Here is a 12,779-nt window from a genome sequence, read left to right as displayed (position 1 = left end):
TTGATTTCCTCGCAATCCGGTGTAGATTTATCCTTAGAACAATGGTAAAACCCGAATCCAGGGGTTTGAAGAAATTTCGGCTATAAGCCCCTAAACCAGTGGTACTTTCGGCTTTTGGGTGGTGAAGGAGATGGAGGTATGAGGCTATGACCTTGAAGAAGAATTGCTGTCAGGTGTCTAAGATTAAGATAAGATAATCATAGATTTAATAAAAACAAAAGAACATAGAAAAACCTGGCGTTGAAGAAATCGGCACAAGCAGTGATCACAGGTTTTCGGCTTTTTATGGATTCGGCAAAAGTATTGATGAATAGCAGGTATGATGAATAGTTTTGAAGAAGAAAAATAGAAAAAGAAGAATAGGGGAGGTGATAGTTTCGGCTAGAGAGGAAAAAGAGAGAAAAGAAAAACCCTAAGGTGTTTCAGCAAAAGAAAACGGCACCACTTAACACCCTAAGTGCTGAAATACTAACCTAATACCCCCTGCCGATTTTCCCTCTTCAATTCCCATAATTCGGCCAACTCCTAGCCTCATCCAAATCCCTTAAATCTCTCCCCTTATCCCTCCTTAATCCAAGCATTTAAACTGATCCAACTCTCCTCTAGCAGAATCCACCTGAACTCCAACACTTACCCCTCCTGCATTTAAAAAAAATAAATGCATCTATTTGCCAACACAGGGAATCGATCCCTTGCCTTCCCAAAGCTCCACACGCCACTTTTCTAGGAGCCTAGTGGCGTCACCCTTGCCACTTTACCAAGGCTCTTTTTGTGATGCAACTTACCCACCACTCTACTTAAGGGCCACTTAGCCAGAACCCCTAACTCCTAAGTCTAAAATTCCAAAAATTCAATTGGGTTTTGGCCAACTCATGGGCCTTCCATAAGCCCATTTACTTACTCAAAATATTAATTCCACATCCAAATACAAAATTTTAAAATCTTTACAAAATATTGAAAACCGCGAATAAATCCGAAAATCAGGATGTTACATCTATATATTTCATTTATTTTACATTTTAGTCCCTTAATTTGCTAATTTCACAATTTAGTCCAAATTACTCAAATTCATCAAAAATTCAAATACAAAATATGTTAACCCAAAACATATGTTTCATTTACCGAAAACTAACTTCACAAAGCTTATAATTTCATCAATGTCTCAACTCAAAATCATCAACAAAATCAAAAATTGAGATATGGGCTTGATAGTATACTAAGTAATGATCACAAAATGTAGAAATCATAAAAAACCGAACAAAATCCATACCTTAATCACCAAATCAAAGTGCCGAACCCTAGAACTCTTTTTCTTTCTTTTTCTTTTGATACATTCGGCCAACAAGATGATAATGGCCTTAATTTTATGTTTGTTTATTTTTATTAACATTAATAAACATTTTATCATTTTACCCTTCATTAATAACATATAAAATTTCATTAACCATAGGCATTTATGTCCATCCATTATTCAAATGGTCCATTCACAACATAAGGACCACTCATTTACAAAGACATAAAGACACACCTAACTTATGGCAAGCAACTTTTGCAATTTACGTGATTAGGTTCTTTTATCAAATTAAACATACAAACGATTAAATTTTCACACGAAATTTACACACATACTAATTCACATACTATAAGTATAAAAAATAATATTAAAATATTTTTGACTCGGATTTGTGGTCCCGAAAGCACTATTCTGACTAGGGTCTAAATACAGTGTGACCCAAGTCAGAGAGGTACATGGGCACGGGCACGGACACGGGCTAGGACACGAACGTGTGTCCCTACTTCAAATGCCCAAATTGCCTGAGACACGGGCGTGTGTATTAGTCTTGTGAGTCACACAGCTGTGTGACCCTTTCAATTTGAAAATTTTTATTTTTTTGAAAATAAATTATATATGTTTCCGGCCTAGTCCTGACTTGTTTCTAATGTGTTTTTAGGGCCTCGAGGGCTCGTATAAGGGAAAATATGTATGTTATTGATTGATTTTGCTATGATTGATGTTACGTTATTAAATGTTTAAAATTTTTTATAGTTTTGAAATGTAAACTTTGATAATTCTCCGTAACCCTATTTCAACGATGAATACGGGTTAGGAGTGTTACATACCCTCTGCCAAATGTTGAAGATTTATTTGAAAAGTTAAGTAAGGCTACAATTTTGTCAAGGATAGATCTAAGGTATTGATATTATCAGATAAAGATTAAAGATGATGGCGTGCCTAAAATAGCCTTCAGTCAAGATATGATGACCATGAATTTTCGGTTATGCCTTTTGGGTTGACAAATGCGCCATATGTATTTATGGATTTAATGAAAAGGGTGTTTCAACCTTATTTAGATAAGTTTGTAGTGGTCTTTATTGATGATATATTAGTTTATTCTAGGAATGATATCGATCATGAAGAGCATTTGACAATTGTATTAAAAAACCCTGTATGATAATCAATTGTATGTAAAGTTTAGTACATGTGAGTTTTGGTTGAAAGAAGTGCATTTTCTGGGGCATGTCATCTCAGCTGATGATATTATGGTGAATCATGTTTAGGTTAAGGCAGTTCTTGAGTCAAACTCGCCCAAAAATGTTTATGAAGTTCGTAGCTTTTTGGGGTTAGCTGGATACTACAAGAGGTTTGTGAAGTGTTTTTCAATGTTAGCATCAAATCTCACTGGATTATTGAAAAAGAAAGAAAATTTTGTATGGAGTGATGAATGTTAATAGAGCTTTGAGAAATTGAAAACAGTTTTGACCGAGGCTCCAATATTAGCACAACCAGAGCCTGAGGTTGAGTGCATCTCTGAACGGGTTAGGATGTGTTGAAAGGTCATAGCTTATGCATTGCGCGTGCTGAAACCTCATGAAATAAACTATCCTATGCATGATCTAGAATTAGCAGTAGTAGTTTTAGCATTGAAATTATGGAGACGTTATTGTATGGTGAGAAATGTCATACGTTTTCTAACCACAAAAGCCTGAAGTAATTGATGACTCATAAAGACTTGAACCTACACCAAAGGAGATGGTTAGAGCTGTTAAAGTATTATGACTTAACCATTGAGTATCATCTAGGAAAAAAAAAATATAGTGGTAGATGCATTGAGGAGGAAAATTGTGGCAGCCTTGTTATCTCTTCGAGCTAAGGTGACCATGTCAAATAATGCAGCATTATTGGTAGAATTAGTTGTAAAACCTTCCCATCTCTCACAGATATTAAAGGAACAAATGAAAGATACTTAGTGTGACCGGTTCAAGCAAAAAATGATGTCTGGCAAAGTAACAAACTTCAGTATAGGAAAAGGTGGTGAGCTAAGATTTAGGAACAAAATGTTTGTACTAGTAGGGAATGGACTGCGAAAAGATTTACTTGAGGAAGCTATCCAAAGTCCTTTTTCACTTTACCCTGGATGTAAAAAAATGTATAGAGATTTGAAGGGCTCTTATTGTGGTCTGCCATGAAAAGGGAAATTGTAGAGTATATCTCAACTTTTTTAACTTGTCAAGAGTTAAGGCTAAACATCAATTTCCTTCAGGTAAATTGTATCCCTTGGAAATTCTAGAATGGAAGTGGGGTAGGATTACCATGGATTTTGTTCCAGGTTTGCTCCGCAGTCCATCCAAGAAGAATTTTGTATGAGTGGTAGTAGATTGGCTTACGAAGTCTGCTCATTTTCTGCTAGTGAATACTACTCATTCCTTGGAGAAGGTAGCAAAACTCTACATTGCGGAGATAGGATGTCTACATGGAATACTATTTTCCATAGTGTCCAATAGAGATCTGAGGTTTACCTTAAGGTTCTTGAATCAGTTGTAGAAATCTTTAGGGACTAAGCTACAATTTAGTACGACATTTCATCCTCAAACTGATGGGTAATCAGAAAGAGTACTTTAAGTTTTGGAAGACATGTTGAGGAGCTATATAATTGCTTTTGGAATTAATTGAGAGAGGTACAGATCCAATCCTGTTCATGTTGTGCAGATTGAAGAACTAGATTTGGACCATACGTGTTTTATGAAGAATAACCTATTGTTTTATAGCCAGAGAAGTAAAAGAGATAAGAAATAAAAATAATTCCATTGGTTAAAGTTTTATGGAGAAATCATAGTACTGAAAAAGCTATTAAGGAAATAGAAAGCCTAATGAGAGATCAGTATCCTCAATTATTCTTAGGTATGAATTTCGGGGATGAAATTCCTAAGTGAGGGAGAGCTGTAACATCCCATCTGGTGAAGTTAGTGTTTGATCATTGTTTAGTGAAGTGTGGTATGTAGATAAAATTTTGAATGAGTAAGGTATTAATTGTGGTTGGGTATGTAAGTCTATGATTGCGCCTATGGGCGAAGTTTGTGCTTGGCGAGCTTCGTGATTGGGCGAACTCCTCTATAGAGAACACGCAACCCCAGTTGCTAGACATTTGGGTTAAGTCCTTAGTTTGAAAGGACTATTTATTTTTTTTATTACTCTAGTTGGATAACTTAGTTGGTCTGATGAGAACCAGTTAGAATGAAATTAAGTTATCATAGTCGATAAAACTCACATTTATGATGAAAGATAAAGTTCTTAGTCATAAGAATTGAGGAGGTTAGTGGGATAATCTGACTTATCCACTAAACCTAGCTTCCATGTTTAGTTGTTTAAAATTAGTATTGACTTGTCGGGCAAGTTTTACATTTTCCTTTGCAACTATTCTTTCTTTCAAATTTTCTCTGCATTTTCTCTCGAAAAACCTTAGACTAGAAACTTGCTTGAAGATTTGGGTTTGTTCAACCAACTCATTTGTTGTTTTAGCACCTGGTAAATATGGATCAACATTAGGTTGTTTTCATGGTTATTTACATGACCTTAGAGCTGTATGTTTTAATGTCAGTTTAGGGTGTAAGAAAGGAAAGTTCATGAATTTGGGTTTTGTGATGATGTTTCTTGCAAGCTTGTTTAGTTTTCTTGTATAATGATTTGATAAGTTTAACTATTTATATTATAGCTCAAGACACTACTGAAGGTGTTCATGATAAGGGCAAAGGTCCTACTGTTTAAACTTCTCATGTTTTCTGGTGAGTTTCTTTTTTACTTCTATGTGTGTGTAATGCCATGTTCATTTTTTTAAGGTAAATATTCATATTCTATAAAGATGAAATGATTGTACATGAGTGATGGATGTTCGTAGTTGTTAGTTTGGTTTGGCTTGTCTATGTTAAAGGTGTTAGAACCTTTCTTCGTGTTTAAGTCAATTCATTTACTTCTAACAAGGATAATATGGATTGCAAAATGAAAAATGAATTCATGGCATTGCCTTCAATGGAATAAGCATTAAATTAGTAGATTGCGATACATGAAAATGGTTGTGTAGCGTCTGGTAAGGAAGAAATTACATTGCAAACCTGATTGAAAAATCATGACAAGTGAATATGAATGGAATGAATTATATGGCTTGACTATGGACTAGGGTACGTAGCTAGCATGAAGAAGGTTGTCTGTATGGTCACATGGGCATGATGTATATGCCAAAGGGAATATTGTTCAATGTACTATTTGTCTATGATTGGTACGCGCCAACTAGCGAACTGGGTATCTACGTTGAGTTGGAAAGATTTTTTTTGAATCATGTATAACCGATGTAATGTCTAGTTCTGGAACTAAGTTCTTTCTCAAGCCTACTGAAGAAGTAAATGAATTCCTAAAGGCTACGCCAGAGGACAATCGTTGCTGTGAGACTTCTAGTATTGTGTACTATGCATGGCATGGCTGTGGTGTCAAGACGTGTACATTTTGAAGAATGAATTTTGTACTTAAACTTGTGTTCATGAAACTATGATTTTCGTGAAATTTGGTGAAGTCTTTATGGTTTTTAAGGTGTACCATTTTATCTAGCTTTGAATGACAAAATGTTGACATTCTTTATTAAATTAAATTGTAGTTTAAGTTGGTTTATGCCAAATATGATTTTAAAGATATTTATTTTATGTTAGTGACATGACATTCTCAGATCCTTCTTAAGGGTTGGGTTTGGAGTGTTACACGAACAATGCCTTGTTGCATAAGCCAACATAACTTAGCTCAAGCCTCAATCTCAGGATACTATGGGTAAAACTGCTTTTTTCACCTCCTTTTGGAACTCCTCTCTAGTTCCAATTGCTGTCGCAACACGTTTCTCATTCGTGGACCTACGACACCATCATAAGAGAGCAACATCAATAAAATAAATTGAAGCAGTGTTTACCTTACTGGCATCATCCTTAATGCCTACCACCCAGAAGCACTATTCAATCACCCACAAGTAGGGGTGAGCGTTCGATCGAATCGAACCAAATCAAATGAAAAATTTTTGAGTTAATCGAGTTGACGAATCACATTTTATCATCCTAATTTGATTTGAAATTTTCTCGAATCGAGTCGAGTGATATGAAATTCGAATCGGATATATTTGTTCGAGTTACATTTTAAAAAATAATTTTGGGTCCTTATAACTACTGTCACCCATCGTAATAAAATTTGTCCACCTTAACCAAAATTTTTATTAAGTTTCATCACCCCATAATTTATTTATTAATTTTTTATACAATGTGTATTTTGGAATTAAAAATATATTAAATGTAAAAATGTGATTTTTTATAAAAGTTATTTCAAAGATAAAATGTGAAATTGATACCAATATAAAATTTTAACATGAATATTTAATGGTATAATTAATAATTCAATTTTAATATAAATATTCAATATGACTAAAAATTTAATAATATAAATAATATAAAATGTGAAATTTAATTTAATAATGTAAATAGTAGATATAAATAAAATTATTACAATTTATGTTTAGTGATTTTTTTTGGATAATTTTGAATTATTATTTGAGAGTAAAGGGTGAGAAGTAAAAGTTTAGGGAGAAAATAAAAAGTTTTGGGCAATAAAAGTTTGAGGGAAAGTAAATAGGGGGAGTAAAATTTTGGAAGAAAAATATTTAAAAAAATGGGGGGGAGATTAGTTTGGGGTAGATAGGAGGTGGGATGTAAAGGAAGTAAAAATTTTAAGGGGAAAGTGGGAGGGAGTAAAAATTTTGGGAGAAAATAAAAAGTTTTAAGGGTTTTTAAGAGTAAAATTTTGAGAAAAAGTAAATGGGAGAGTAAAATTTTGGTGGGAAATGGATTTTGGGTAGATTGGGGGATTGGGATGGAAGGGGAGTAAAAGTTTTGGGGGGAAAGTGAGAAGGGGTAAAAGTTTTGAAGGAAAGTAAAAAGGTTTGAGAGTTTAGGGTAAAAATGTAAAATATTATAGTTTGATATTCGAATTATTCGAATTATTCGAGTTATTCGTGTAACACCCCGAACCCGAGACCATCGTCGGTGTCGGACACGAGGGGTTAACAAGCCAAATCCACATGTCTCGCCCATCAATTTGACATTTCCAGTCAGGCTGGAAAACTGCGTCACTGTCGCCTTAAAAATCATATCTCGAGTTTCAAAACTCGGAAACTGTTTTCGTAAATTTTCCCTGAATTTAGACTCATATATCCATCCATGGATTTATTTCTAGAATTTTTAGTCAGGCCAATTGGTACAGTTTATTAGTTAAAGTCACCCATGTTACAGAGATCGACTGCTCTGACCTTTGCGCGTTACAACTTGAATATCTCTCTGTACAGGGCTTTAATACTGGTGACGTTTGTTTCTAATGAAACTAGACTCAAAATGGAATCTTTACATATAAGGCATGACTCCTGATTCTTTCTGGATAATTTATAGTAAATTTTTAAAGTTGCGACAGGGGACCCAGAAACCGTTCTGGCCCTGTCTCACAATAGCATTAATATCTCTTAACATGTAACTCCTATGACCGTTTAGTTTCTTCCATATGAAAGTAGACTCATCAAGGTTCATTTACATAACTTATTCACTATTTAATACCATTCCTACAAATTTTGGTGATTTTTCAAAACCACTTCACTGCTGCTGCCAGCATCTGTTTTCAAGGTAGGTCTTATCTATTTGTAGTCTCCATGATCCAACTAGTCTTGCCATACATAGGTTCACCTATGACCATTTTAGCCATTCAATGGCTGATCATGTGACCAACACTCCCATTTCCAATCCATAATTACATCATGAAACCATATATATATATACAAATCACAAATGGTCTAAGTTCAGTACTTGACTTCTACGAGCCATTTTCGCATGGCCGTACACATATACATCACAACACAATTGAACCGACAAGGGTAGTCCTATACATGCCATTTCAAAGTTCAACTAAAATTATACCAAAATGGAGGCTTTGATAGTGTAGATGACTTCGACTTTAATGATCCCGAATCCGTTTGCTATCGAGCAAAATCTATAAAACAGAGAGCCAAAGCAACGGGTAAGCATTTTTATGCTTAGTAAGTCTCAAGGAATAAAATCAGCTTTAATTAAAGCAATACATTCACATAGCCAAATGCATCATTTCATTAATACACATTCACATAATCATTCTTACTTCACACTTCATCATTATATACTTTCACAAGGTATCAACCACTTCAATAGTTGATATTCGTTAGTCGATTGAGCGAATGTTGCTCAAACATGTCGACTTTTCCAATGCACATATAAACATACCTTATTCTTTGGGCTTTTCGAGCGTACTAATTGAATTTATTACAGCAACCAACACTCACCTCCAGCCCAAGCTTCTTGAATACAACCGGATAGAACCACGTGCACGAATGCCTTGGTCTTAGCCGGATAGAACGACTTGCACGAATGCCTTGGTCTTAGCCGGATGTAGCCGCTAGCACAATTGCCTTGGTCTTAACCGGATATAATTTCCAGCATAAATGTCTTGGGACTTAGCCGGATATCATTCAATTGCTCATGCACACATACATCAATAATCATTAGACATTCATGTTTCATTTTCGTTACTAAGGCTCAAACACAAAGGTAATCACTAGCATAATCGCCTTCGGGACTTAGCCGGGTATCATTCAAATACTCATACACACATAAATCGATAATCATTACACATCCATATTTCATTTCACATAATTCAAGTAGGGTCACTTCTTGAGGACTTACCTCGGATGTTGTCGAACGGCTTTTACGGCTATTCGATCACTTTTTCCTTCCCCTTGTCCAATTGTGGCCCTCTAAGCTCTTGAGCTAATTCAAACAAATTTAATTTATTAAAACCTCATTATGCTAGCTTATGGCCGAATATGACAAGGAGTTTAAATGGTCATATGGCCACCCTTTAGCTTGAATACACAATGGTCATGCACATTTTATACTACATCAAGCAATTCAATACAATTCATTCAAGCATCAAGGAAAAGCTAAGGCCATCAATAGGCTACCTAAGGCCGAATATACATGTCCAATTTGAGGCCAATTATCCACTTAATACCACACAAAAAAAAAAAAACAGCATGCATTTTACTAGTTAATGTTTTACATATTGTGGCTCAATACTTATAATATAGCACCAAGCACTCATATGGCCGATTATACTTGCAATTTCACAAACATTCTTCAACATTTTCTTCTTTAAACAAACATATTCATCACTTACTTCATAACCAAAACATCATGTGCAAACATATATATACATATATGTGCATGGCCGAATTTCAAGGTGCCCATAGCCATCCAAAACACAAATTTTAACTATCATGCAAGAAGCATGAACCATGCTCATGAATGCATCATGGCGAATACATCACAATCATGCCCTTTCAACTTCAATCATGGTTAAACAAAAAGAAAACTCAAAGTCTTACTCAAGATGGCTACAAAGAAATTTCAAGAGTAGACAATCCATCTTTGCATGCATCATCATCAAGCTTCACACTTAGCATGCAATGGCTTTATCACCATATTCACTTGGTGAATTTCATTCCCATGACATAACAAAGATTTGAACCATGGGCTAATAAGAACATCAATCTAGCAACCAAAAACATGCATGAATCTCATGGCACAACCTCAAACATACCTTACTCTTGATGCAAGTATAGCCAACCTCTTCCTAATCCTCTTCCAAACCAAGTATGAAGCAAAACTCCTTCCTTATCCTTAGTATTTTCGGCCAAAAGGAGAGTGAAAATAGATGAACAAAAATTTTTTTTCTTTGTTTTGTTTCTCTCATGTACGGCACAAGGGGGAAAGCATCCACACTCATTTTTTTTCATTTCTTTACCCATGCTCTTATTTTATTATTTCTAACATCCACCACTAGCAAAACATGTTTAAGACATGTTTTCTTTTGCCCATCTTCATCACCATGGTCGGCCACTTCCTTCTCTTTGGGTAAATTGACATGCAAAACCATTCTTTTGCATGCATATACTATTAGACCATTGAAGATTGGCCTATCACCTTTCAACAATGTTTCATATAAGTCCATCTTAATAAATTCACATAGAAATGATCAAATTAATGCATGCAACTTTCACACATGCATTTGCTAACATCATAAACATAGAATATAAATTTTAATTACTTATAAGACTCGGTTTAATGGTCCCGACACCACTTCCCCACTAGGGTCAAATTAGGGATGTCACAACTCTCCCCCACTTAAGAAATTTTCGTCCCGAAAATCTTACCGTAAATAGGTTTGGATATCGCTCTTTCATAGAGTTCTCGGTCTCCCAAGTAGCTTCTTCTATCCGTGCTTGAGCCATAACACTTTCACTAGCGGAACCCGCTTGTTTATAACTCTTTCACTTCCCGTGATAGGATACGAATCGGTTCTTCCTCATAACTCATATTAGCTTGAATTTCAATTTCGATGGACTAATCACGTGCGATGGATCGGATCTATAGCGTCGAAGCATCGAAACATGAAAGACATCGTGAACCTTTTCGAGTTCGGGGCAAAATCAAACGATATGCCACCTGGACCGACTCGCTCGGATATCTCATATGGCCCAATGAACCTCGGGCTCAACTTGCCCTTACGGTAGAATCGAGTATCTTTTCCAAGGCGATACCTTGAGAAACACTTTATCACCCACGATACTCGATATCCTTACGCTTCAGATCCGCGTATGACTTCGACGATCGGAGGCTATCTTCGACTTTCACGGATTACTTTCACTTTACATTCAGCATCTCTAATCAAATCCACCCGAAAATCTTGCTTTCACCGAGCTCGGTCAAAACAATGGTGTACGGCATTTACGACCGTACAAAGCCTCGTAGGGTGCCATCTTAATACTTGATTGAAAGTTGTTGTTGTGGCGAATTCAATCAACGGCAAATACCGTTCCCATGAACCACTAAACTCGAGGACGCAACATCTCAACATATCCTCAAGTATCTGAATTATCCGCTCGGATTGACCATTGGTTTGGGGGTGAAAGGCGGTACTGAAATGCAACTTGGTACCCAAAGCTTCTTGCAACTTTTTCCAAAATCACGAGGTAAATCTCGGATCTCTATCCGACACAATGGAAATAGGCACCCCGTGTAATCTCACCATCTGAGAAACGTACAATTCGACTAATTTGTCCATTGAAAAATCCGTACGTACGGGGACAAAGTGAGCCGACTTAGTCAATCTATCTACCACGACCCAAACCGCATCCTTCTTACTCACGACAATGGCGGTCCGGATACAAAGTCCATTGTGACTCGATCCCATTTCCACTCGGGTATCGTGATTGGTGAAGTAATCACGAAGGCACTTGATGTTCGCTTTCACTTGTTGACATATTAAACATCTCGAAACAAAGTCGGAGATGTCTCGTTTCATACCATGCCACCAAAACGGCGTTTCAAATCGTTGTACATCTTCGTACTCCCGGGTGGATTGCCATTCGGCTACAATGGGCTTCATTCGAATTATCGAAATGAGTTCCGAATTCTTTGGAACACACAGACGACTTTTGAACCTCAAACAATCGTCATCATCGATTTGAAACTCCGAGTCCTTGTTCGGAACACACTCAGCCCGTTTTGCAGCCAACTCGTCGTCGACTTTCTGAGCTTCTCGAATTTGATGTATCAATAATGGTTTGGCTTTCAATTCAGCTACTAACACACTGTCGGATCGAACAGACAAGTGCACATTCATCGCTCGTAAAGCGAATAATGATTTACGACTCAAGGCATCCGCAACCATATTCGCCTTTCCCGGGTGATAGTCAATGACCAGCTCATAATCCTTTAACAGCTCGAGCCAATGTCTTTGTCGCAGATTTAAGTCTCTTTGGGTCATCAAATATTTGAGACTTTTGTGATCCAAGTACACATGGCACCTCTCACCAAATAAGTAATGTCGCCAAATCTTTAAGGCGAATACGATGGCGGCCAATTCGAGATCATGGGTCGGATAATTTTTCTCATGTGGCTTTAATTGCCTCGACGCATAGGCCACAACTCGACCTTCTTGCATCAATACACAACCTAACCCAAGTAGGGAGGCGTCACTATAGATGACAAACTCTTTGCCGGATTCGGGTTGCACTAGAATTGGGGCTTCAGTCAAATAAGTTTTCAGTTGATCGAAACTTTTCTGACATTTCTCCGTCCATTCGAACTTAACATCCTTTTGGAGTAAGCCGTCATCGGCGTGGCTATCGTTGAGAAACCTTTACAAATCGTCGGTAATAACCTAAGCAAGCCCCAAAAAGCTCCGAACCTCAGTAATATTTCTCGGAGGCTTCCAATTAAGTATGGCTGAAATTTTATTCGGGTCGACTCGAATACCCGATGCAGATACCACATGACCCAAGAAGCTAACCTCTCTTAACCAGAACTCACACTTGCTGAACTTAGCATATAATTGC

Source organism: Gossypium arboreum, chromosome 13, assembly GCF_025698485.1.
Source record: "Gossypium arboreum isolate Shixiya-1 chromosome 13, ASM2569848v2, whole genome shotgun sequence".
Classification (NCBI taxonomy): Eukaryota; Viridiplantae; Streptophyta; class Magnoliopsida; order Malvales; family Malvaceae; genus Gossypium; species Gossypium arboreum.
This window is presented reverse-complemented; position numbering follows the sequence as displayed.